Source organism: Sus scrofa, chromosome 5, assembly GCF_054392235.1.
Source record: "Sus scrofa isolate SSC_HxYL_T2T_F1_AM1 chromosome 5, Sscrofa_HxYL_maternal_Yorkshire_Landrace_v2.0, whole genome shotgun sequence".
In the NCBI taxonomy this organism is placed as follows: Eukaryota; Metazoa; Chordata; class Mammalia; order Artiodactyla; family Suidae; genus Sus; species Sus scrofa.
In genome coordinates, this window is record NC_139387.1 from 15188162 (window position 1) to 15213056 (window position 24895).

General features: G+C 42.1%; 1 long non-coding RNA gene across 1 annotated transcript in view; it reads right to left on the reverse strand.

Annotated features, from left to right (window-relative positions):
• LOC102157760 (uncharacterized) overlaps positions 1–24895 on the reverse strand; it is a 185178-nt gene that overhangs the window by 33508 nt on the left and 126775 nt on the right. Inside the window, exon 4 of the long non-coding RNA XR_014803142.1 lies at positions 1058–1136. This is a non-coding gene — a long non-coding RNA (uncharacterized LOC102157760). The remainder of the gene's footprint in view (positions 1–1057; positions 1137–24895) is intronic.

Consider the following 24895-nt stretch of genomic DNA (forward strand, 5'->3'; position numbering starts at 1 on the left):
CAGCAGCCACTTCCCTCAACTCATTAATCTGCCTCCCTCAGCTCTGAAAGGGACCCAAGGCTTCCATTTTAGAGCATGAGGAAGCATGCCATTTCCACGCATCATTCCATAAAAATTCCCTCCCGGAGCCCTTATCTAAGAAAACCAAAAAATACTCAAGGGAACATTCTCTGCAGCTTCACGTAACTCTTTCTTTAGCAAATCTTACCCCATAAAATTCACCCAGCTGTTCATTCGCTCCACTGTTTTGGCCCAAAATTGTATCCAGGGGTGGTTTGGGGGTTCATTCCAGCCTACATGGAGGCCTAGAATTTGGGAGAAGCCCAGAGAAAGGTGTCTGCCTTTGGGGGGAATTAGAGGTAAGAAGGCACTTAGGGAGAATGACCTTTCAATCAGGGTGAAACAATTCTTTTTTTTTTTGTCAAGATACAATGTGGAAGAGGATGACAGATATTCATCTTATCCAATCGATCTGCGCCTCCCCAGGGTTCAGAGAGCAACTCTGATTTTCTGGTGAGAAAGTAAATAAGAGGCCACTAAGAACTTAGCAAAGGCACCAAAAAGGATTTATGCTGCTTGTCTTGGGGGATTCCAACAGACCCTCTTTCTCAACTCTTGTACTGGGATAATAATGATGATAATGACAGTTCCTTTGATTGGCTATTATGTGTCAGATGATTTATGTACATTCTCTCTAAGCAAGCTGAAAGGCAGGTATTTTTATCCTAATTTTACAAATGAGAAAATAAAGTTAGAGAGGTTAAGTAATTTGCCACAGTTACTTTGTGAATGGCGAGGTTAGGATTCTAAATTAAAGCCCATACTCCTTTCAAGACACCACCCTATCTTCTGACTTCTCTTTATTGTCATGCCAAAATGGTAATGAGTATTTTAAAATGAGAGCGAATCTCTACTACAGCAGAATAATTATTCTCCCACAAAGGAACAACAACAATATATACTGTCCAATTATTAAAGATTATTTAGTAGGATATTAAGGGGGAAGCTTCTTAGTTTCTGGAATTGAGAGCTAAGATTGAACAAAGGTTCTACATACCCAGTCTTCTAAATAGAGCCACAAATAACTGGGCCAGTTATCCACCCAGGACTTCATAGGAGCTGCAGAAGGACTGGTTCTGTATCAAGAAGAGAGGAGTTGTGAGACAGCCAGTCAGTTAGTTGGTCACAGGCCTAGAGGGTCCTATTGCATTTGGTGTCAGAGAATTTTTCTTCCATAGTGGATGGGAGGAGTGCTTCCTCATCTCCTAGCACAGAGGTTATCAGTTTTTTTAGACTCAAGGCTCCTTTATGCCCTTAAAAATTATTGATGACCTTAAGGAGTTTTCCTTATGTAAATTCTATGACTATTCATAGTAGTAGCAATTAAAACTAGGAAATTTAAAATTATATACTTATTCACTTAAAAAAAACAGTTAACAAATAACATTATTGAAAAATAACTATTTTACAAAAAAATCAATGAGAAGAGTAGCATTGTCTCAGATTTTTGAAAATCCCTTTAATATTTAGTTTAATAGAAAACAACTGGGGCAAAATAAATAAACACAAAAATAAAACAAAATACAAACTTAAAAACAAAAATAAAAAAACAGGACCTAATTAAATGTACAAGCTTTTGCACAGCAAAGAAAACCATGAAAAAACAACAACAACAACAACAAAAAGACAACCTACAGAATGGGAGAAAATAGTTTCAAATGATGCAACTGACAGGGCTTAATCTCTAAAATATACAACAAACTTATATAACTCAACAGTCCAAAAAAAAAAAAAGTTGAAAAAAAAATTGAAAAATGGGCAGGAGAACTGAATAGACATTTCTCCAAAGAAGATATACAGATGGCCAATGGGCACATGAAAAAATGCTCAACATCACTAATTACTAGAGAAATGCAAATCAAAACTATGATGAGGTACCACCTCACACCAGTCAGAATGGCCATCATTAACAAGTCAATAAATAATGACTGCCGGAGACGGTGTGGAAAAAAGCAAACCCTCTTGCACTGTTGGTGGGAATATAAACTGGTACAACTACTTTGGAAAATAGCATGGAGGTGCCGCAGAAAACTAAATATAAAACTAACATATGACCCAGCAATCCTACATATACCCAGACAAAAATTTCACTGAAAAATATACATGCACCCATATAATCATTGCAGCACTATTTGCAATAGCCAAGACATGGAAACAAACTCAATGTCCATCAACAGATGAATGGATTAAGAAGATAGCATATATACACATAATGGAATACTACTCAGCCATAAAAAAGAACAAAATGATGCCATTTGCAGCAACATGGATGAAACTAGAGACTCTCATACTAAGTAAAGTAAGTCAGAAAGAAAAAGACAAATACCATATGGTATCACTTATATCTGGAATCTAATATATGGCACAAATGGACCTTTCTACAAAAGAGAAACAAACTCATGGACTTGGAGTACAGACTTGTGGTTGCCAAGGGGGAGGGGGAGGGAGTGGGATGAACTGGGAATCTGGGATTAATAGAGACAAACTATTGCCTTTGGAATGGATAAGCAATGGGATCTTGCTGTATAGCACAGGGAACTATATCTAGTCACTTATAATGGAACATGATGGAAGATAATATAAGAAAAAGAATATGTGTGTATGTGTGTGTGTGTGTGTGTGTGTGCGCGCGCATGTGTGACTAGGTCATTTTGCTGTACAGCAGAAACTGACAGAATATTATAAATCAACTATAATAGAAAAAATAATCTTACCAAAAAAAAAAAAAAAACCTGGGTTCATATATGTGCTTCTGCATTCAATCTGTTGCTACGTTTCTTTTTTTTTTTCTTTTTTTTGCCCCCTCCCCCCCACCACCACTGTGGCATATGGAGGTCCTGGGCCAGGGATCAGATCCAAGCTATGCCATGAACTGAGCTGTAACTGCAGCAACACTGGATCCTTAACCCACTGCGCTGGGCCTGGGCTCAAGCCCAAGTCCAGTGCACCCATGATGCTGCCAATCCAGTTGCACCACCATGGGAGCTCCTGAACTGTGTTTCTTTGATTAAAGAATGTGAAGGAAATCTGGCCTCACACAGGTATTAGCTGGAAAAAAGTAATATTTCATAGCTTTTTATATGACAGTGGATATTTTTCTTTGATATTATACCAAAACTCAACAAGTGGTCATTTCTTAAGTGGAATCTGGAACCACGTCAATCTTTTTTGTACTTCGTTATGTTAAAAACCACTAAGTGTTGAAGCACTATTCACAATAGTCAAGACATGGAAACAAACTAAATGTCCATCAGCAAATGAATGGATTAAGAAGATAGCATATATACGCATAATGGAATACTACTCAGCCATAAAAAAGAACAAAATGATGCCATTTGCAGCAACATGGATGGAACTAGAGACTCTCATACTAAGTAAAGTAAGTCAGAAAGAGAAAGACAAATACCATATGATATCACATATATCTGGAATCTAATATATGGGACAAATGAACCTTTCTACAGAAAAGAAACTCATGGACTTGGAGTACAGACTTGTGGTTGCCAAGGGGGAGGGGGAGGGAGTGGGATGAACTGGGAATCTGGGATTAATAGAGACAAACTATTGCCTTTGGAATGGATAAGCAATGGGATCCTGCTGTATAGCACAGGGAACTATATCTAGTCACTTATGATGGAGCACGATGGAGGATAATGTGAGAAAAAGAATATATACATGTATGTGTGACTGGGTCACTTTGCTGTATAGTAGAAAATTAACAGACACTGTAAACCTGCTATAATGGGGGAAAAAAACCACAGAGTGAAATGGGTAAAAGTAGTCAAAAGACACAAACTTCTCTTTTTAAGACAAAGAAGTCCTTGGGATATAAATGTGACAGCATAGTTAACAATAATGCATTGTATATTGGAAAGTTGCTAAGGGAATAGATCTTAACAGTTCTCATCACAAGAAAAAAATTAACTGTGTGTGGTAATGAATGTTAACTAAACACTGTGGTAATCACTTAGTAAATACATATATTCCAAAGTCGCTAAGAGAGTAGATGTCTTCACAAGGAAAATAATTTTGAAACTAAGTGTGGTGATGGATGGTAACTAGACATATTGTGATGACCATTTCATAATATATACATAGATCAAATTGTTATGCTGTACGGCTGAAAGAAATATGTTATATGACATTACATTTCAATTAAAAATTTTTAGTCCATTGGTCTATGTGGTACTTGGAATGGATCTTTTACCCATTGTTTGGTAACATCATTCATTGATTGGTCATTTGGAAATATTTGTTCACTGAGTTATGTAGACCTCTCAAATTAAAATGTTACATTATACTAGTTAAAAATCACATATGTTATCATCACCCACAGTGACATCAGAAATTTCTTTAAGTACAAGAAGTTATTATTAGTTGATTCTTAACTAGGTTCATGGTTTCAGATGCAAGTTTTGAATTTTATTTTATTTTTTTTGCTTTTTAGGGCTGTATTTGCGGCCTATGGAAATTCTCAAGCTAGGGGTCAAATCTGACCTACAGCCGCCACAACACCAGCAGATCCTTAACCCACTGAGCAAGGCCAGGCAGGGATCGAACCTGCATCCTCATGGATACTAGTCAGGTTTGTTTCTGCTGAGTCACAACAAGAACTCCCACAAAATTCCACTTTATGCTTGAAAACTCAGATTTTATCACTGGCAACAAATATTGTCAGTTATTTTTTCTGGAAATGACAGGCTGTCTTTGTACATTTTCAGGAGAATAGTTGCCAAGTGCCTAAGTCAGGAGAGCAGTAGTTTTTATATCAGTCTTTCTTTCAAGTAAAAAAAGTGTGTTCCATGAAAGAAGAGGCCAGTTTAGCCTATAACTCAGTTGCAATCATATTTGGCTAACTCAACCATATAGGCTAACTCAACCATCACATTCAGCATGTGGTAGAAGTGCTTTGTATGTACTTGCAAGTTTGCCACACAGAATATTATTATAAAGACATATACTCAGGGACTGAGATTAAATTTTACTGCTTCATCAAGACACTTAAGTGAAACTGGAATTTTTCTCTACTGCTGAGACTTGGTGGTGAGAAATCCGATGACAAATAGAACATTCAGTTGGATGCTAGTCTACCTAATTCATGCTAATGGGTCAGCAGTTTTACACACCACTTATTTTTGTACTATTAGGGCAACACAGTGAAAAGGCAAACAACATTTTAGAATTAGAACAATTCTGACCTTGTGGATCCCCTGAAAGCACCTTGAAGACCACCCAGGAGTCCACAGACCACACTGTGAGAACCACTGTCCTAGTAAATCGAGGGAAAGTGAAGCACCATGAAAATCACTGAGTGGGGGGCTGGGGGAGGTGCATGCAAAAGTGGAGACTGGCTCCCTCTCTGGATGCTTGAGGAACTGCAGGCAGTGGGCAAATCCTGAGCTGCCATGGGTCAGGGGACTTTTGGGAGAACTGGGTATGTGTTTCCCGGAATTTGGGAGAGCTGCAATACAGAACAGAGAATTTTCCCCAGATTAGGATGCCTAGCTGAAGGGGCTGAGGAGCAATGGGAGAGAGAAACTTTGGTTATTTGTCTGCTCAGATGGGGTCCCCTTTTATGGTCTGCATAAGGCACAGTGTGTACTTAGTGGCAGCTCTGTATTGGGAGCAGGCGTGCACCCAAGGGCTTCTTGCCTGGAGATTTCTGAAGTGTAGAAGCTTGCTGGAGTAGCCTGTGATGGTAGAGAGAGAAGGGGCCATGGATGATGAGTACAGGAAGAAAAGTAGGCATTCTCTACCCCAGCCCAGTTCCCTGCAGCCATCTGAGAGTGTCAAAGAGGAAGTGAGAGATCCCCAGGTTTCCCTGGCAGGCAGCAGGGTGAGAGGAAGGGGGAGGAGATATGAACTGTCCAAGGTGCCAAGAGAAGAGATATTCCCCCAAGATGAGGGGCTATTGACAGGAGATAAGAGGGTCAGGGATGGCAGGGCAGCAGGGATCAGGATGAGGCTCAGTATCACCCCTAGAAAACCACCCACATCATCTACACATAGAGCTTCTCATCAGACAGAGGCCACAAGGGTAGACTAGTGATTCAGGCTTGGCCAACCATGACACCCCATCTCCTTACTCCTGGGGTGGGAGTAGGAAGACACAAGACCCAAGCAGAGCCCTTCCAAATATAGATGCTCCCCGACTTATAGGCTTAGGGCTTAGGATGATTTTCCAACCATATGATGGTGCTAAAGTGATACAAACTCAGTAGAAACCATTCTCCAGATTTTTAAATTTGACCTTTTCCTGGGCTAGTGATATGTGGGCCAGTACTCTCTGGTGATGCTGGGCAGCAGCATCGAACTAAAGCTCCCACTCAGCACACAATCAGTATGGTAAACAACCAGATATACTTACAACCATCCTGTGCCTAGACAATTATTCTGTTTTTCATGTATTCAGTGGATTAAATGAGAGAGTCAACGCTTCATTATCAAATGGCTTTGTGTACAATGATTTTTGCCCAGCTGCATGGGAAGTGTTCTGAGCATGTTTACGGCAGGCTAGGCTAAGCTATGATATTCAGTAGGGTAGCTGTAGTAAATGCATTTCGGCTTACAATATTTTCAACTTATAGCAGGTTTATCAGGATGTAACTCCATCATATGTCAAGAGAGATCTGTAATTCAATCCGTGGTGGTGAGGAGAAGAATTATTTTGTTTTTCCAAGAATCATGGAGTTTTGAGGATGAACTAAGCCTGTGGCTGATAGAGGCCATTTGTAGTGGACAAGCATATGGAAGACTGAAGAGCTTGGAAGGAAATAGAGCTGAGAGTGGAGAGAGAGGGACAGAATGCTGCTGCTGTCATTGAGCCCCTGGACCCAGCTGTACCTGGGCTGAACTCTACCCCTTGGACTTTCAGGTTTGGGGCCTACTCTTCTTTCTGATAAAACTTTGCTGACTCAAGGTTTTGTTGTACCTTATGATCCAAAAGAATCTGAATTCACTGAATTCTGGATTCAGCTGTTCCACTTTCTTATAGGTAAGTTTGGACAAATAATTAAACTTTATCCATTCTTTGATTTATTCACTCATTCACTATAGGACACATATTTATTGAGCATATACTAAGTGCTAGCACTGAACTTGATACCGAGGATGAAATGAAGCTACTTGATACCTGTCTTTAAGGTGCTCACAGTCTTCTTGGGAGACAAACAAAAAAGACCACAAAAATAATGAAAAGATTGTTTTAAAATTCAAGGGGAGGCATTCCCATCATGGCTCAGAGGTTAACAAACCCGACTAGTATCCATGAAGATGTGGGTTTGATCCCTGGCCTTGCTCAGTGGGTTAAGGATCTGGCATTGCTGTGAGCTGTGGTGTAGGTCGCAGAGTTGGCTCGGATCCCGAGGTGCTGTGGCTGTGGCATAGGCCGGCAGCTGCAGCTCTGATTCCATCCCTGGCCTGGGAACCTCCATATGCCATGAGTGTTGCCCTAAAAAGACAAAAAAAAAAAAAAAAAAAAAAAAGAGAGAGAGAGAGAGGGAATTCGAAGGAAGTATTGAGAAAGCACATAAGTCTGTCTGGAAGACGATATCAGGCAATGCTTTGAGCTTGAGACCTGCTGCTAGAGAGACAGGGGATTCTAGACAGAGAAGAGCATCTGCAAAGGCACGCTGGCTGGAGAGGAGTAGGTGCAGAGTGGCTCCAGTGTAGTATATGAAGCCAGGAGTGACCCGCCATAAGCCAGGAGATTTGGGTGGGGCTGGGTCATGACTGTCATGCGAAGGAGTTTGGTCTTTATTCTAAAAGTTGTGGTGAGCCACTGAAGAATTCTCAATAGGGAAGAGATTGGCTAGGACGTTAAAGGTTTTTAAAAAATAAATAAAATAAAATAAAATAAAATAAAATAAAAATTATTCCAGATGATTGAAAGAAGGCAAGGTGGGAGGAGTGGAACACTGTGGGGTGGGAAGGCTGTTGAAATTGTCCAGGAGTGAAACAGTGAGTGACTGGGCTGAAATAGTAGCTATAGTAACTGAATGGACAGAACACAGTAGTTTTTTGGATGTGGACAAGCAGGGTGAGGGTTGTACATTAGCCCATGGGTTTCTGACGAGAATAGCTCTTGCATTTCCAAGATTCCCTCCCTCTCAGAATTTCTGAAATCTCCTCTCAGAAATACTAGCATGCACAGTAATAATAGCTAACATTTGCTAAATACTTAAACACTATATTCTAGCCATGTTTTAGAAGCTTTATTTATTTAGCCATCGTAGGAGTTCCTGTCGTGGTGCAGCGGAAATGAATCCGACTAGGAACCATGAGGTTTCGGGTTCCATCCCTGGCCTCACTCAGTGGGTTGAGGATCTGGTGTTGCCGTGAGCTGTGGTGTAGGTCACAGACGTAGCTTGGATCTCTGCATTGCTGTGGCTGTGATATAGGCCAGCAGCTGCAGCTCTGATTCTACTCCTAGCCTGGGAACCTCCATATGCCTCGGGTGTGGCCCTAAAAAGAAAAAAAAAAAAATCGTAGCAAACCGATGATTTGTTACTAACTCAGAGAGGGTTAAGTAACTTGTCCAAATCACACGGTAAGCAGCAAGCCAGAATCTGAACCCAGGTCATCTGACACCAACTCAGTGATTTAATGACAATGCTTCACTGCTCATCATATAGGGGTGCCTTGATTGTGCCTACAATTCAGGAAAATCACAGATTTATCCACCCAAAGCCCATCCACTGTCACTTAAAAGTCCTCAGATCTAGAGCTAAGAACACCTGCCATACACAAGAGCCCTTGGTAAATTCTATGGAGTAAGATCAATACAAGGGATTTTCATCATTGATTTTGGTTTCCCTCAACCCCACCTCACAAAGTTGTGACCAGAAGAGGCCAGCTTTATGCCTTAACCCAATGTTATTATGGCCCTCCCTAAAGGAGCATTTGGAAACATTTTTTCCTAATAGATTTTCCATGAAATGTTGATAATACAGATAGACTATTTGCTTATTTGTTGTGTGTATATCTGTGCTTTATACATTTAAAAATTAGTAAGATTTTTTTTCCTCTCACCAAGAATCCACTTTCACCTGGTTGGGGGCATACTGTCCACACTGAGAATGTAAACCTAACATTCACATTAACATTAGTTAGAGCTGTTTTCTGATATTCATGACCTCGTGTTCATATGTTTATGCCTTCTCTTGAGTGTGGGCTGACTTTTTTCCTATCAGTTAAAAAATGTGGTAAAATAACATAAAACTGACCATTTTAACCATTTTTCCATATGTCCACTTATTTTCTATTATAGTTGATTTACAGTATTATATCAATTTCTGCTGTGCACCATAGTGACCCAGTCACACACACACACACACACACACACACTCTCTCTCTCTCTTTCTCCTTTTCTCATACTATCTTCCATCATGTTCTATCCCAAGAGATTGGATATTAATTCCCTGTGCTGTATGATAGGACTTTATTGCTTATCTACTCTAAATGTGATAGTTTGCATTTACCAGCCCTAAACTCCCAGTCCTTCCCGCTTCCTCCTTTTTAAGTGTTCAGTTGAGTGGCATTAAATACATTCACCTTGTTGTGCAAGCATCACACGATCCATCTTCAGAATGTTCTCATCATCCCCCACTGAAACTGTACCCATTAAACACTAACTCCCCATCCCCTGCCTCTTCTCCAGCCCCTGGTTACCACCGCTCTACTTTCTTGCTGTCCTTATGACTCTTCCTGGTACTTATATACATACATACTAATATACATAATTCCTGGTACATAATATACATACTCTCTGTATGATTCTAAATGGAATCACACAATATTTGTCCTTTTGTAACTGGCTTATTTTACTTGGCATAATGTCCTCAAGGTTCATCCATGTTGTAGCATGTATCAGAATTTCATTCCTTTTTAAAGCTGAATAACATTCATATTATTCATAATTTATATATATATATATGTTATATCTATATAACACATTTTGTTTATCCATTCATTCATTGATGGACATTTGGGTTGTTCATACCTTTTGGCTATTGTAAATAATGCTACCTGAACATGGGTTATAGATATGTGTTTGAGTCCCTGCTTTCAATTCTTTTGTGTATATACCCAGAAGGAGACTTGCTGGATCGTATAGTAATTCTACTTTTGATTTTTTGAAGAACCTCCATTCTGTTTTCCACAATGGCTGCACCATTTTTTATTCCCAGTGGGTAGTTTTTCCTAGGCTGCCTTATTGACTTGCAGAATAAGGCAGAAGTAACAGGATGTTAGCTCCAATGTTAGGTTATAAAAGGCTTGTCCTGGGCACTCCTTGAATCTGCTGACTCTGAGGGAAGCAAACTGCCATGTTGTAAGCTACCCTGTGGAGAGCCCCACACAGCAAGGAACTAAGGTATCCAGCCAACAGCCAAGAAGTACCCAAGGCTGCCAACAGCCACATGTGTGCTTTTGGAAGCAGACCATCCCCTCTCAAGCCTTGAGATGACTCTAGCCCCTGTGGACAGTGCAGCCTTGAGGGAGACCTTGAGCCAGAGACCTCCATCTAAGCCGTGCCTGGATTCCTGACCCCAAAGAACTGTGAGATTATAAGTGTTCACTTGAGCTTCTAAGTTTGGGGTATCATCTGCTAAGTAGCAATAGGTAACTGATATAGTGAGGCTAGATAAAGGTTTATTAAGAAGAGAGAAAGTAAATGGGTTTGTATGCTGCTGCAAATCATCTTGTAGAAGGAAAAATCCAGGAGAGAGAGGAGAGAACTGTGGAGGTGATGCCCTTTGTTAGAGGGGATGCGATCTTGTGGACAGGAGAGGGACTGGCTTTAAACAGAAGCCAAAGTTCATCTACACAATGAGAGGGTGAATTCCCTAGAGAAATACCACGTGATGTTTGCGGTCATGCATCTAAAGTGAAACCAGCAAGAAAGTCTGTGTGATTTTTCTCCAGCCACATTTAGCTGCCCGGATTTGGACATGGAGTCAGTGATGCTGGACTGAACCAGGGATTCTGTTGCCAGGAAAAGATGACATAGCTAAAGGAAACAAAGGGTTGATAGTATTCTACACACAGTGTGTACTATATACTCCAAGGGTTGTAGTACTTATAATAGTAGGTAACATGTGGCACATATCGTGTAATATGTATACTACATGGTATTCTATAGTATTACAATGGTTGGCCATGGATAGTGACATGGTAGAATCAATTAACCAAGGTCCCAGTGGGGACAAAGGATTGTTGGAGTTAGGGTACTTTAGAGAAAGACCCTGGTGATTAGAGGGTTGATACAGAAATCGAGATGAGGGATGGAGTGCAGTTATAGGAGACACCTATGAGAGAGAGTGACTGAGAGAGGGTGGAGGGGCAGGTTGTTGGAAGAAAGAAGTTCAAGGAACTAAAACACCAAAGGTTTCAGATGGTGGGGAGGGGGGATGGATCATCTATACTGAAAATGCAACACAGAGAGGGAGTAGAAATAAATTATAAAGAGGCTATTAATGAAAATGTATTTTTATTGGTGACATCATTAAAAAAAAATCTAGAACCAAATTGCAAAAACAATAGAACTTAATGGCAAACACTCTCTGTTTGGCACTATCTATTCAAAGTAGTTTATGTAGCTTAACTCATTGAATCCTCAGAACCACTCTGTGAGGTAAGTATTGTTGTTGTTCCCAACTGACAGATGAGGAAACTGGCACAGAGAAGTTAAGCTGGAGTTGGAGGAGTTGAGATTTCAGCCCTATCCATCTAGTCTGGAGTCCTTTCTTTTTATCACTACACTGTACTGCTTCCCTCTGCCCCCTTCGTCAATTCTCTCTTCTCTAGAGAGTTCCTAAGGTAGCAGGGTCAATGTGTCACCAAATAGGATATGATCTTGAATTCATTGTTGTGCTTGCTTGTGTGTTAATCTTGCCTCCACAACTAAGAGCTCAGATACACCTGTAATTCTCACTGCCCTCCTCTGAGCCCACATGCATGCACACACACACTCCCATGTGAACACACACACACACGCTTGTACATCCCTCTGCCACACATAGAGCTGGATACGCAGGTGAGCACCTTCCCAGTAGAGGTGGAATAGGGCAGTGATTGTGAACAGATTATGGAGCCCTCTGCTGGGCTCAAATCCTGGCTCTGCAGTCCTGGGTGGGCTGTGTGACCTTGGGCAAGTTGCTTTTGCTCTGCTGAGGCTTCATTTCTCAATTTAAAAACAGGAACCCTAATAGCCCCTTCTTCACAGAGCTGTTGTAAAGGTAAGTATGAATCACCAAACCCCAAGCAAATGTTCCACACAAATTATTATTGTTGTTACTGTTATTATTACTATTACAATTTCCCCTTCTTTTCCTATCACTCTCCCTCCTTCTGGGCCACTGGCTTTCTTGTAATTCCTTGAATATGTTCTTTCCTGCCTCTTGGACTTGGCATTTGCTGTGGCCTCTGCCTGAATCATTTTTGCTCTACATTTTCATGAGATAAGTTCCTCTGATTCAGGTCTTTGCTCAAATGTCACCTCCTCAAGGAGACCTTAGATGATTATCTTATCTAACACTCACACATGCACCCACCCACGTTTCACTCTTTACCCTTTTACTATTTGCACAGCACTCATGGCTACCCGAAGTTATTATATATATTAATTGCTTATCGTCTGTCTCCCTCCCTAAAATAGAAGCTCCCGTAAGACAAGGACTTTGTATTCCTTGTTCATGGCCATATTCTAGAGCAGGCATGAGAAAACACTCAATAAATCTTTGCTGAGTGCATGTTGAATGAGTAGCCATGACTGCTTCTAATAAAGACCACCATAAACTGAAGGTTTACTCTGTGCAAGGCATTATGCTAAGTACCTGATGTGAAATGCTTCATTTAACCTTCATAAATAGCCTAAGAATTCAGTATGATGGTGCCCACATGAGGGGCAGAGCAGCTAAGGGATGTGCTCAAGGTCACGGAGTAAGTAAATGGAGAAGCTGGGCTTCAGATCCACCATTCTATAGGCAAAGCCTGCAGTCAGACCAAAGACTTCTCCTGCCTTTCCTTGCCAGAACTTTCCCTCTCTCCTTCCAATACACTGTGTATCTGGCACTCAGACATGCTGCCTTCAGGTCCATCAGGGAACATCTTGGAACACACCCAACTTAGCTCCTTGGAAAGGAGCCCCAACTGGGCTGGGAGCGCCAGGCCCTATGAGGCCACTGCTGCCTCACACCCTGCCTGCTGGCATCTCCACATGTTGGTGGTGATTCTAAGGAGAAGCCCCCTGGTGCAGGGAGGTGCTGAGCCAAGGGTCTCAACAGGCTTCTCGTGGTTCAGAGTCTACCTTTGCTGGCCCCCTACCTTCCAGCTGTACCAGAATATTTGGTATTTCCAGAAGAAGTCAAGTTGCCTCTCTACTCTTGCCTCAATATTCTGCTCCCCTGCCTGGCTTGCCCTTCTTGCCTCCTTGTCCTCAAGCAAACTCCTGTCCACCTTTCAAGACACAGCCCAAGAGCCACCTCCTCCATGAAGCTTTCTCTGATCTTCCTCAGGTCCACAGCATTGCTCTTCCTCTGTTTCCCCTCTCTGTGCTGTGGAGCAGAGGAATTAAGTAGGTGGCCTTGGGGTCATGTGAGTTAGAGTCACACATTTGTTCCTCTGCCAGTAAGCTGTGTGACCTCAACCAGTTACTTAAACTGTGATTTTTCCATTTGTCAAATGGAGTCAAAAATAGTGCCTTTGCCCGTCGTGGCTCAGCATTAACGAAACTGACTAGTATCCATGAGGACATGGGTTCGATCCCTAGCCCCGCTCAGTAGGTTAAGGATCTGGTGTTGCCACGAGCTGTGCTTTGGGTTGCAGATGCTGCTCAGATCTCGCGTTGCTCTGGCTGTGGCTGTGGCCAGCAGCAGCAGCTCTGATTCAACCCCTAACCTGGGAACTTCCATATGCCACAAGTGCGGCCCTAAAAAGCAAAAAAAGAAAAAGAAAAAAAAAAAAGATAGTATCTACTGTGTGTATTTTTGTGAAGCTTAAATAAGATGACCCATGTAAACTACCTAGGACATCCCTGGTATATAGCGAACCCTCAACAAATATTAGCAATTAACATTATTAACTATCTTTCTTAGAGAACCCACCAGTCGGTATTGAAACCTATGTGTTTGTTTATCTTCCTCACTACACTGTAATCTTAGCACACACCTGTACCCCTAGGTTTGTCGTGTGCCTGGAATACACGACGTGCTCCGTAAAAGTTTGTGGAATGAATCTGGCTACTTTTCAGGAAACATGAGTTGAAGGAGAGGAGCGAATGCCGTCTGCAGGCCTTAGAGGCAATGCGATCATAACTGATTTTTCTTCTCTCACTTTTTTCCTGTAGGACAGAATTACTGGAATGAAAATGTAAGGGGAGAGTAGCAACCAAACTCAGCAGCCTCTGCCCACTCTGGCTGTGGCCTCAACTCCCTTCATTTCCATGGCATTTACAACGGGAGACTTTTTGGGGAGATGGTTGCTGCAGGCATCTCAGAAAACTTAGGACTCAAAGAAAGTTTCTGGCCCCTCTTCAGCAGGGTCATGTGCCCAGATTATTTCCTGAGGATTTCCTGAGGATGTGTGTAACCAGATCCTTTATCGCTCTGGGCTGGGGGAGAGGAACCACAGTCACCTATAGCCTAATGCTAGGGGGTCAGGTTTCTCCTCCACTTCCTGTGCATTTAGTGGTCATGGCTTAACTGGTGATCCCATGACTGGAACTGCCACATTACAGGGGGATGGGAGGCCCTGGGCTTACAAGGGGGATCCTTATTCCCTTCCTGGTCCCCCTTCCTGCAAGGGGCCAGCCCCCCTGACTGCAGTGGGGGAAGTCCTGGCTACCATTTCTTGTTCCCTCTTTCCACATCCCCTGCCTTTCCTTATGTTTACTTCTACTTGAAAAGAAGCCACTTTGAGCCAAAACATTTTCTAGAGAACACATAATAAATGCCCGACATTACATAGCATATGAGTGCCTTCCTTTTCTTTTAAAAACTGACCTCCTCATTACAAAAGTAATAAATGCTCATTAGAGAATATGTGGAAAATTCAAGAGCATTTTTAAAAGAATATTTAAATTACTCATAATCTCAGAGCCCCAAGAAAACCACAGCTAGCGTATGTGCACATTTTCTTCCAGACTGTTATTTATGTATGCTTATATATATATATTGGTGCATAACTAATGCCAGATTACATATTAGACAGAGATGGATGCTATACACGTTGCATATATTTAGATCTTGTGACTTTCCATGACATGTTCCCATCATCTGTTTTTTCCCTGGCTACCATCAGAAAAAGGAAAGCAGATGTTGGTGTCCTGGGATTCTGCATCCAGGAAACTAAAACCCAAAGAAGTAAAGTCACTTTCTCAAGGTCACACAGATTGCTGGCACAACTGGGATTGGAGCTGGGTCTCTTGGGTCATGGCCAAGTCTTTTTTTCCACTGGGCTGAAAAAGAAGTCTTCCCCAGAGGCCCCAAAGAGAAGAGCCTTAAGTACTGATGCCAAATTTGTAAAATGTGGAATCAGAGTTCTTAGGTTGTTGACATGTTTAGCCCAAATCCAAAGATAGAAAGCGCTGAAATGCTTTCATGAAGCATATTTGAAGAGGTGTTGAGGTCACTGAAGGAGGTGAGAGGCCCTCTCAACGGCTTTGACCTTGGCACTCTCATCTCTTTTAATCAAGGTTTTAAGTGGCAAATCAAAACATACATATTCCTTTTATTATACAGAAAAGTTAATCTATTCAAGGATATTCAGTACATCACAGAATCTCCAGAAAGGTTGAAGAACCAGGCTCAGTAACCACATAGCCAGGGACAACCAAATTTAGGGATGGTTGTCAAATATTTGACAATTGTCTGACATAGGCTCCAACTAGTCAGAATAGTAGAACATGGCAAATAACCTCTAGAGCTTTTCTGGAATATAATTGCTGAAAAATAGCCTTGTCCAAATAGACCTTGGAGGCACTCCAGTAGGAATACTGTAGCAGTCAGTTTTCTTCTGTGATAATACCATAGAACACATTCTTCTCCCATCTCAACAACAAGCATTTTATTTTATCTTCATGGGTCAATCATAGTTTGGTTCATCTTGACTGACTGAGCCAAGCTTAGTTGGGGTTTGGGTCCAGATTTGGGATCAGATTGAAGTCTGTATCAGGTATCTTCCTTCCAAGATCCAGGCTGAAGGGACAATGGCTACATGGAGCATGCTTTGCTTTGAGGGTGGAGGCTCCAGTGGCCTAATGGAAACTCATCATGCTTCTGAAACCCTCAGCCATGAATGGACACTGTCCCTCCCATCTGCTTCCCATGGCTCAAAGTCACACAGCCAAGCTTTAGGTGAATGGGTCTGGAATGCAGACTTTGTCTACTGACACGGGAGGCACTGCAAGTCCCATGTCCAAAGGCACAGATTCAACTATAGGGAGACAATGAAAAGCGGAGACAGCTAGTCAGTCTACCAAACTCCCACTTCTGCCACCCATGGCACAGCCCCTTCAGTTTACACCACCAATGCTGGGTACTAGGTGCTACTCCTGGAACCTCTGCCCCTATTTCCACCTGTAAATGGAGGTGTTTGCCAGCAGCTTCATCAGAATGGGCTCTACCCAGAAATTGCTTTTCTCCTTCACGTTTCCAGTTTACTATTTAGAGCAGATGCAACCCATTTGACTGTACCCTGGCTACTAAGGAGGCTGGAAAGGCAAGTTTCTGGCATCTATCCAGGATGGGAAGTGGGTGATTCATTAAGGAGAGAATTTCTCAAGCTTAGGAAGAATGTTCAAGGGATTGGGTGGCCATAAAGAATGGCAAATGTCTACTACACTCACCTCCACAGTAGATCCCAGGGAGGTTAGGGTGTTGTAAAAACCCAGCACAGCCTTTGACTAAGCCATTTACCTGTGGCTTTCTTTATATTCTCATCTTTCTGAATTCATATTTTCATGCTCTAATAACTACTCTGCCTCCTTTACTCTGATGATTATTACAGAGACTGTTGGATGTGCCCCAAATCCATTCTCCATTTCTTCCCTCCAGTAAAACACCCTTGAGCTTTAGCTGACATGTGGACATCCATCTAAACACTACACCCCCGCCCCCAGCTTCAGTTGCAGAAGATGTGGCCAAAACTTGGTAGCAACACAAATGCCCTTCAGTGTGTAAATGGATAAATAAACCATGGTATTCCCAGACAATGAACTATTACTCAGCACTAAAAAATCATCTATTAAGCCATGAAAAGACATGGAGGAAATTTAAATGCATACTAACAACTAAGTAAAAGAGTCAGTCAGAGAAGGCCACATACCATGTGATTTCAACTATATGACATTCTAGAGAAGGCAAAACTATGGAAACAATAAAAACGATCAGTAGTTCTGGGAGGATGGTGATAAATATGCATAGCACAGAGGATTTTTAGGACAAGCTGCCCTGAAATCAGCATGTAGCACAAACGAGAAAAAAGTTAGTTTCTGGGGTTCATTGCTGCCACAACAAATAGCCTTGAGTCCATTGAGCAGTGCCCTAAACAGCAGACGAGAATCTGAGGACGCTGTCTTGTTATATTACCAGGTAGCAGAAGAATTCAAGGATATCATGGTATCACTATGAATTAATAGCCTGGCCCTTCCCTTAGATTCTTTGGTGACTTATGGGCCCCTGTGGGGGAGAGGAAGCCCTACTGGTACCTGAAGTTGAAACTCTCGCATCAGGAGGGCAGTTGACAGTTTTAGTATGAAATAGCTTAGGTGTGCACTAAGATTGCCATCTGCCACATATGCTTTGTGTCTAGAAATTTCTGCAGTCCAGTGGTTCCATCAGCTGCAATAATTAATCCTGACTTCTAGGGCCAAAATATGAGGAAATGCTTCATGTCCTGCTCCTCAAGAGAGTGATCATTGATTTTGCAAATAAATATATATATATATATATATATATATATAGCATCAGTAATTACAACATCACTGAAAACACTCCGTATGATGTTACGATGATGGATAATTGTTACCATACTTTTGTCCCAAGTCATAGAATGTACAACACCAATAGTGAACCCTAAGGGAAACTATGGACTTTGGGTGTTTATGATGTGTCAATGCGGGTTCATCTTGGTTTAAAAAAAAAAAAAGTACCATTCTGGTGAGTGATGATGCTGCAGAAGTTATGCATGAGGGGATGAGGGGAGAGAGGGAAATAAGGGCATAGGGGGAAATCTCTGTACCTTTCTCTTGATTTTATTGTAAATCTTCTTTTTTTTTTTTTTTTAAGGCTACACCTGTGGCATATGGAATTTCCCAGGCTAGGGGTCGAATTGGATCTGTAGCCGCCGGCCTACACCACAGCCACAGCAAGACCAGATCTGAGCTGCACCTTTGACCTACACCACAGGGTCACCCACTGAGCAAGGCCAGGGGTCGAACCTGCATCCTCATGGATGCCAGTCGTGTTCTTTACCTGATGAGCCACAATGAGAACTCCTTATTGCAAATCTAAAATTGCTTTTTATTTTTTATGTTAGCTTTGTGTCTTCATTTATTTATTTCCTTATTTATTTTCTTGTTTGGCCACACCCGAGGCATGTGGAAGTTCCCAGGCTAGTGAATGAACACACAACACAGCTGTCACCAGAGAGCTACAGCAGTGACGATGCCAGATCCTTAATCTGCTGAGCCACCAGAGGACTCCTAAAATTGCTCTTTTAAAAAAGTCTTTAAAAACAAGGAAGACTATCAAATATCTTACAATTTAGTGAGAAAGAGGGAAACAAGAACAACCCATGTAACCCAAAGCAGAATAAAATAAATGTGAAGAAAGAGTATAGGCTAAATGTTGGGAGTGAGAAGAGAGTGTACCAAAATCCAACTGGAAATGATGTTACCAGATAAAAATATAGGCTCCCCAGTTCAATTTGACTTTCAGATAAATTTCTTTTGAAATGAAAGTTTAACGTCGGTATGTCCTGTGCAAAATTTGAGAAATACTTTATTGTATATTATTCGTTGTGGATCTGAAACTCAAATTTCACCGAGTCTTTTTATTTGCTAAATCTGGCAACTCTAAACTTGGAAGGATCAAGGGAGACTTCAGAGAGGCATTGGCATTTGAATTGTGCCTTAAGGGATAATGAATAGGATTTTAACAGCTGGGTTATTTAAGTCTCTTCCAGGCTGAGAAGACAGTGAGCACAAAGGATGAGAGATTGAAAATGCCTGGCGTATTTTGGTACCTGAGCCTTACTGTTTGGCAGTTCATCTAATGTAGCTCTCATGTGGCTAGATCTGGCGACTGTTGAGCCTAGAAAAATGGGCAGCCGTGTTGCAAAATTCAAAAACTGGGATCTGGGATCCTTAGCACTGTGTCTATCTACACATAGCCGTCCTGAATTCTGAAGGTACGATTAAATCAGAAGCAGAGAATTTATTTAAAATAGGACGGTATAGTGTTAGAGCAGTGGCGTTCTAGTCTAAGAACAGGAATTGCTACCCAGGCCTTTCTTTGCAAGACAACTGCAGTATAGACTATTTACACGTTCTGCTGAGCTCACAAGGATCCTAGTTTGCCACCTCGCCTAACAGAGATGGGCCCCAGGCAGCTGTGTGTGTTCCCTGAGGCCTCTGTTACCCTACCCAAAGTGGATCGGACCAACCATGAATACATGACTCACACTGAGCCAGTCCGAATCCACCTCCGGGTGTTTGGGATTGGGACTAGAAGATTCTAGTTCATTCTGATTCAATCTCACGAAAGGAAGAGACTTCGAGTTATTAGCAATCACTGACTATTACAACAAAGTCTTAACCCCATAATGGCCTTAGGAACTCTGCTCACTGGGGGTGATGGGACTGGAAGAGGGAAGCCTGGAGACTTTTCTTCTGAGTGTGATGATCCCAATTTGGGGAAGTTTTCTGCCTAAAAATTGATCTTGTTGCATTCCGTGACATGTGCAAATAAGCTGATAACTTCTTCCTGTTCTTCACTAATTAGCCACTGTCGGGGTGGCCTAGGCCCTTGGTCAAGGTGCTGGCTGCACCTGCTCTTTGGATACATGCCGGCCACCCCCTTCTCCATATTTATCCTCTGGATAGGCAGTTGGGATGTATCCTGATCCTTAGGAGTTATCTGCTCGGTGCCTGCTCTAAGCTGTGAGGGCTGCTGTTTGCATTATTGATAAGGTGGCAGAGAATCTGAAAGGTCAGCACAGTAAGCCAGCCTCTAAGACCACATTCAAGCAGGGGCTTGCTCACCACGCCCAGCCCCATGATTCTAGTTGGGTGAGTTTGGGATTTAAGGAGACTCATCTTGGGCTTGAACTGGTTTTCCCTGAGTCCTTTGGAATTACCACAGAAAAGGAACCGACAGACATACCAGGTGAGTTCTCTCTGGATAAAGTGAAAATTAATTGGCCACAGTCTTGCCATCATGAATCACAGACAGGAAAAACATGCTAAGAAATGAAAACTGAAGAAGAGTTTCTGTAAACTCATTATCTAGATGTGGCCTTGAGCCCTATCAGCTTCTGTGTGATTGTGGATGGAAGATGCTTTGAATTGAGAAATGGGAAAAGACCGGAAAGAAAGGATTCACTAGTTTTGTGGGGTGGGAGCAGGGGTGTGTGATGTAGGAGGTGTGGTATCTTCCTTCTGACCCTCTGAAGCATCCTGTTGAAACTGGATCCTGTTTCAAAAGTCCTCATTAAAGAACCTCATTCCAGTATTGTTTACAGTGGAACATCAAACTGGGGAGGATGTCACCAATCCTTGAATCATCCAAGATGCTGGATAGAAATGATTTTCATGGCTGGAGCCTAGGAAGGCAGAATCCACAAACCCAGAAACCCTGTTCCATAACTGGCTCAACCAGACTCGCCAAGGTGACACAGGCAAAAGTCCTGAGTGATCAGCTTGCCTCAAAGTTAGTCCCCGCCTAACTGGCAAAATCTGAGAGTGAGCTCATGATTAAAGTGGTAAAATAGCTTCTTAGGAATAACAATGATATCAGTTGCAAGGAAAAAACCTTGGTTCTCTGAACCAAAGTAATCTTTCATCAATGTCCACATTTAATGCCTTTCTGGGATGATAGGGATTTTTAGTACTTTTTATTTCGCATGTGAGATTAATCTGATGGTCCATTTCTCATACTGGGCTCTAGGGAACAATAGTAATTTTCCACTTTGTAAAGCTTTCTCTCACTTTTTATCCCATTCAAAGGCAGCTGTTCTAAATTTTGAGTGTCTCTGGTATAACATGGGCATTCCTGGGACTATTATAGATGGCTTTTTAGAAAAAGATATTGTTGGTTGATTCTAGGTACGCGAGGGAAACACCTATCATGTGGAGTTAAATTTCTTGCAAGGGCTGATGCTCTGGGTTTTATAGACATGACCATGAGCCCTGTGCTTAATCAACTGTCCATTACATTAGACAGCAAAGCCTTCTCAATTATCAATAAATCACTAAACCAGAATAATGCAGAAAATGAATCACATTTTATTCATTTGTGAGTTCCCAGGGAGAAGAGCTACATGAACAAATGGCCTGGAAAAACTCTCAGAAGAGAAATAACCCCAAGATATCAAGACTTGCCCCTCCTCAGCTTAGGAACTGGCCATAAAACATAAGGTTTCCTAAAGCACAGTGAGGGAGTAGATGGTGGTCTTACCTAATCATGCACATTAAGAACTGGACTGAAAACACATGAAAAGATGTTCAACATCACTCATTATTAGAGAAATGCACATCAAAATCACTCTGAGGTACCACCTTACACCAGCCAGAATGGCCATCATCCAAAAGTCTACAAACAATAAGGGCTGGAGAGGGTGTGGAGAAAAAGGAACCCTAGTACACTGTTGGTGGGATTGTAAATTGGTGCCACCACCGTGGAAAACAGTATGGAGATGCCTTAGAAAACTAAAAATAGAACTACCATTTGATCCAGCAATCCCACTCATGGGCATCTATCCAGAGAAAACCATGACTCGTAAAGACACATGTACTCCGATGTTCATTGCAGCACTATTTGCAATAGACAAGACATGGCAACAACCTAAATGCCCATCAACAGAGGAGTAGATCAGGAAGATGCGGTACATATACACAGTGGAATGTGACTCAGCCATTAAAAGGAACTAGGAATAATGGCATTTTTAGCAACATGGATTGACCTAGAAATTATCATGCTAAGTGAAGTCAGCCATACAATGGGACACCAACATCAAATGCTTTCACTGACATGTGGAATCTGAAAAAAAGGACAGACTGAACTTCTGTGCAGAACAGATGCTGACTCACAGACATTGAAAAACTTATGGTCTCTGGAGGAGACAGTTTGGGGGGTGGGGAGATGTGCTTGGGCTGTGGGATGGAAATCCTGTTGAAATTGGATTGTTATGCTCATTATACAACTACAGATGTGATCAATTCATTTGAGCAATTAAAAAAAAATGGACTGAAGACAGAGTCTCCTGGGTTCATATATTGGCTCCACCACTTACTGAGTATGTGATCAGAGACAAGTGACTTAACCTTCCTCTGCCTCAGTTTCCTCACCAATACCCTGAGAAAACTAACAGCATTCACCTCATAGAGGGATTGTACAGTTAAATGAGATACCAGTATTACCATGAGCTGCTAACTCTTCCAGCCAGGAAATACAAACCATTCTAGGTCTTTCAATCAGCAGGTATTTAACACAGGAAGTAAGTTATACAGGAGACAATAGAGCAGAGACACCAAACACATGTCCATAAAGCAACTCAGGAGTTCCCGTTGTGGCGCAGTGGTTAACGAATCCGACTAGAAACCATGAGGTTGCGGGTTCGGTCCCTGCCCTTGCTCAGTGGGTTAACGATCTGGCGTTGCCGTGAGCTGTGGTGTAGGTTGCAGATGCGGCTCGGATCCCGCGTTGCTGTGGCTCTGGCGTAGGCCAGGGGCTACAGCTCCGATTCAACCCCTAGCCTGGGAACCTCCATACGCCACGGGAGCGGCCCAAGAAATAGCAACAACAACAACAACAACAAAAAGACAAAAGACATAAAGCAACTCAGATATGAGAAATAGTGGGACACTGTTAGGGCTGGGGATAGTCAGAGGCTATCCCGCAGGGGCTGAAGTCACGGCAGAGTCTGAGCCGGAACCATGGAGATGATGCCATAGGATACAAAAAGAAGGGGGAGAAATACTTTGACCTCTCCCCAAATCCTGTCTTCCAATTTTTCACAAAGCCTCCCATGGCTGAACCTCTCTGGGAGCCCAAGGGTCAAAGAACCCAGAAAATGTCACTCCTTGAAATACAGAGCAGAGCAGAGCAAGAGAAGGGCAGAGGGTAAGCTCAGCACAAACAGGCAGTTAACCAGCAAATGCTGACATTATTGAGCTCTTACCATAAGCCGGGCATTGGGCTGAGTGCTTTTTATGGATTAATTCATTGAAACCTGTTAGCAACTCACAGAACCAGGGTTTGAAGTGCCCAATCGATGTTAGACCTATTATGGAAGTAATTGAATCTTATTGAAGCAACCCAGAGAAAATAATGGCATGTGGGTACATCCACCAGACTGAAAACAGAAGGAGGAACCATGCCTTATTCACCTTCCCGTCTCCAACACATGGCAGGTGTCTAGGGATCAAGGTCACTGTCAAGCTAAATGACCTTGCAGCAATGCAAGTATGAATTGGAGAAGCAGATCAGCTGTAAGGAAAGGACTGTCTCCCACCCTGCTAGAAGCTTGTGTTTTGTGGTTACTGTATAATCTCATCCCTTTCCATCACTCTTTTGGCTTTTACTTTAAAAACATGAATATTTCACAACCCACCCAGTAGTATTGAGCATCGCTTACACCTCGGTTGTGAGCCCTGATTGCCATTTCCTATGAAAAGGATCAAGGCTACTTGGACAAACAGCTGATTCTATGTCTGAAGTAAGAAATATATAGATGAGCCTGGAACATTTTGTTATACCAAAAAATAAGAAATCTATCATGGACAGTTGTGCAGAATTCCCCTTGTGGCTTAGTGGGTTAAGAACATGACATAGTGTCCATGAGGATGAGGGTTTGATCCCTGGCCTTGTTCAGTGGGTTAAGGATGCTATGTTGCTGCAAGCTGCACCTTAGGTCATAGATGTTGTTTGGATCTGGTGTTGCTGCGGCTGTGGTGTAGGCCTGCAGCTACAGCTCTGATTTGACCCCTGGCCCAGAAACTTCCCAGTGCCACAGGTGCAGCCATAAAAAGAAAAAAAGAGCTATAAAAAGATGATAGTTGTGGAGTTCCTGTCATGGCGCAGTGGTTAATGACTCCAACTAGAAACCATGAGGTTGCAGGTTTGATCACTGGCCTTGCTCAGTGGGTTAAGGATCTGGCATTACCGTGAGCTATGGTGTAGGTTGCAGACGTGGCTCGGATCCCGCGTTGCTGTGGCTCTGGTGTAGGCCAGTGGTTACGGCTCTGATTAGACCCCTAGCCTGGGAATCTCCATATGCCTCAGGAGCGGCCCTAGAAAAGGCAAAAAGACAAAAGTAAATAAATAAATAAATAAATATATAAATAAAGATAGTTTTTTTTGTGTGCTATGTCTGAAAGACTCAGGAGTCAACTTTAAGTGTCTTTCACTGGTCAAAGATGAGACAATTTAAGTGCCAATTAGAATAATCCCTACAATGAATTAAAACATATCAAATATGCCAAAATCCATGAATTCATAATGATACCAAGGGGGAGGGGGTGACTCTCATTGGTCACCTTTGGAGAATGATAGGGAATCAAGTGTTATGGGCTAAATTGTGTCCTTTAAGGTGAAGTCCTAGCCCCCAGTATCTCAGA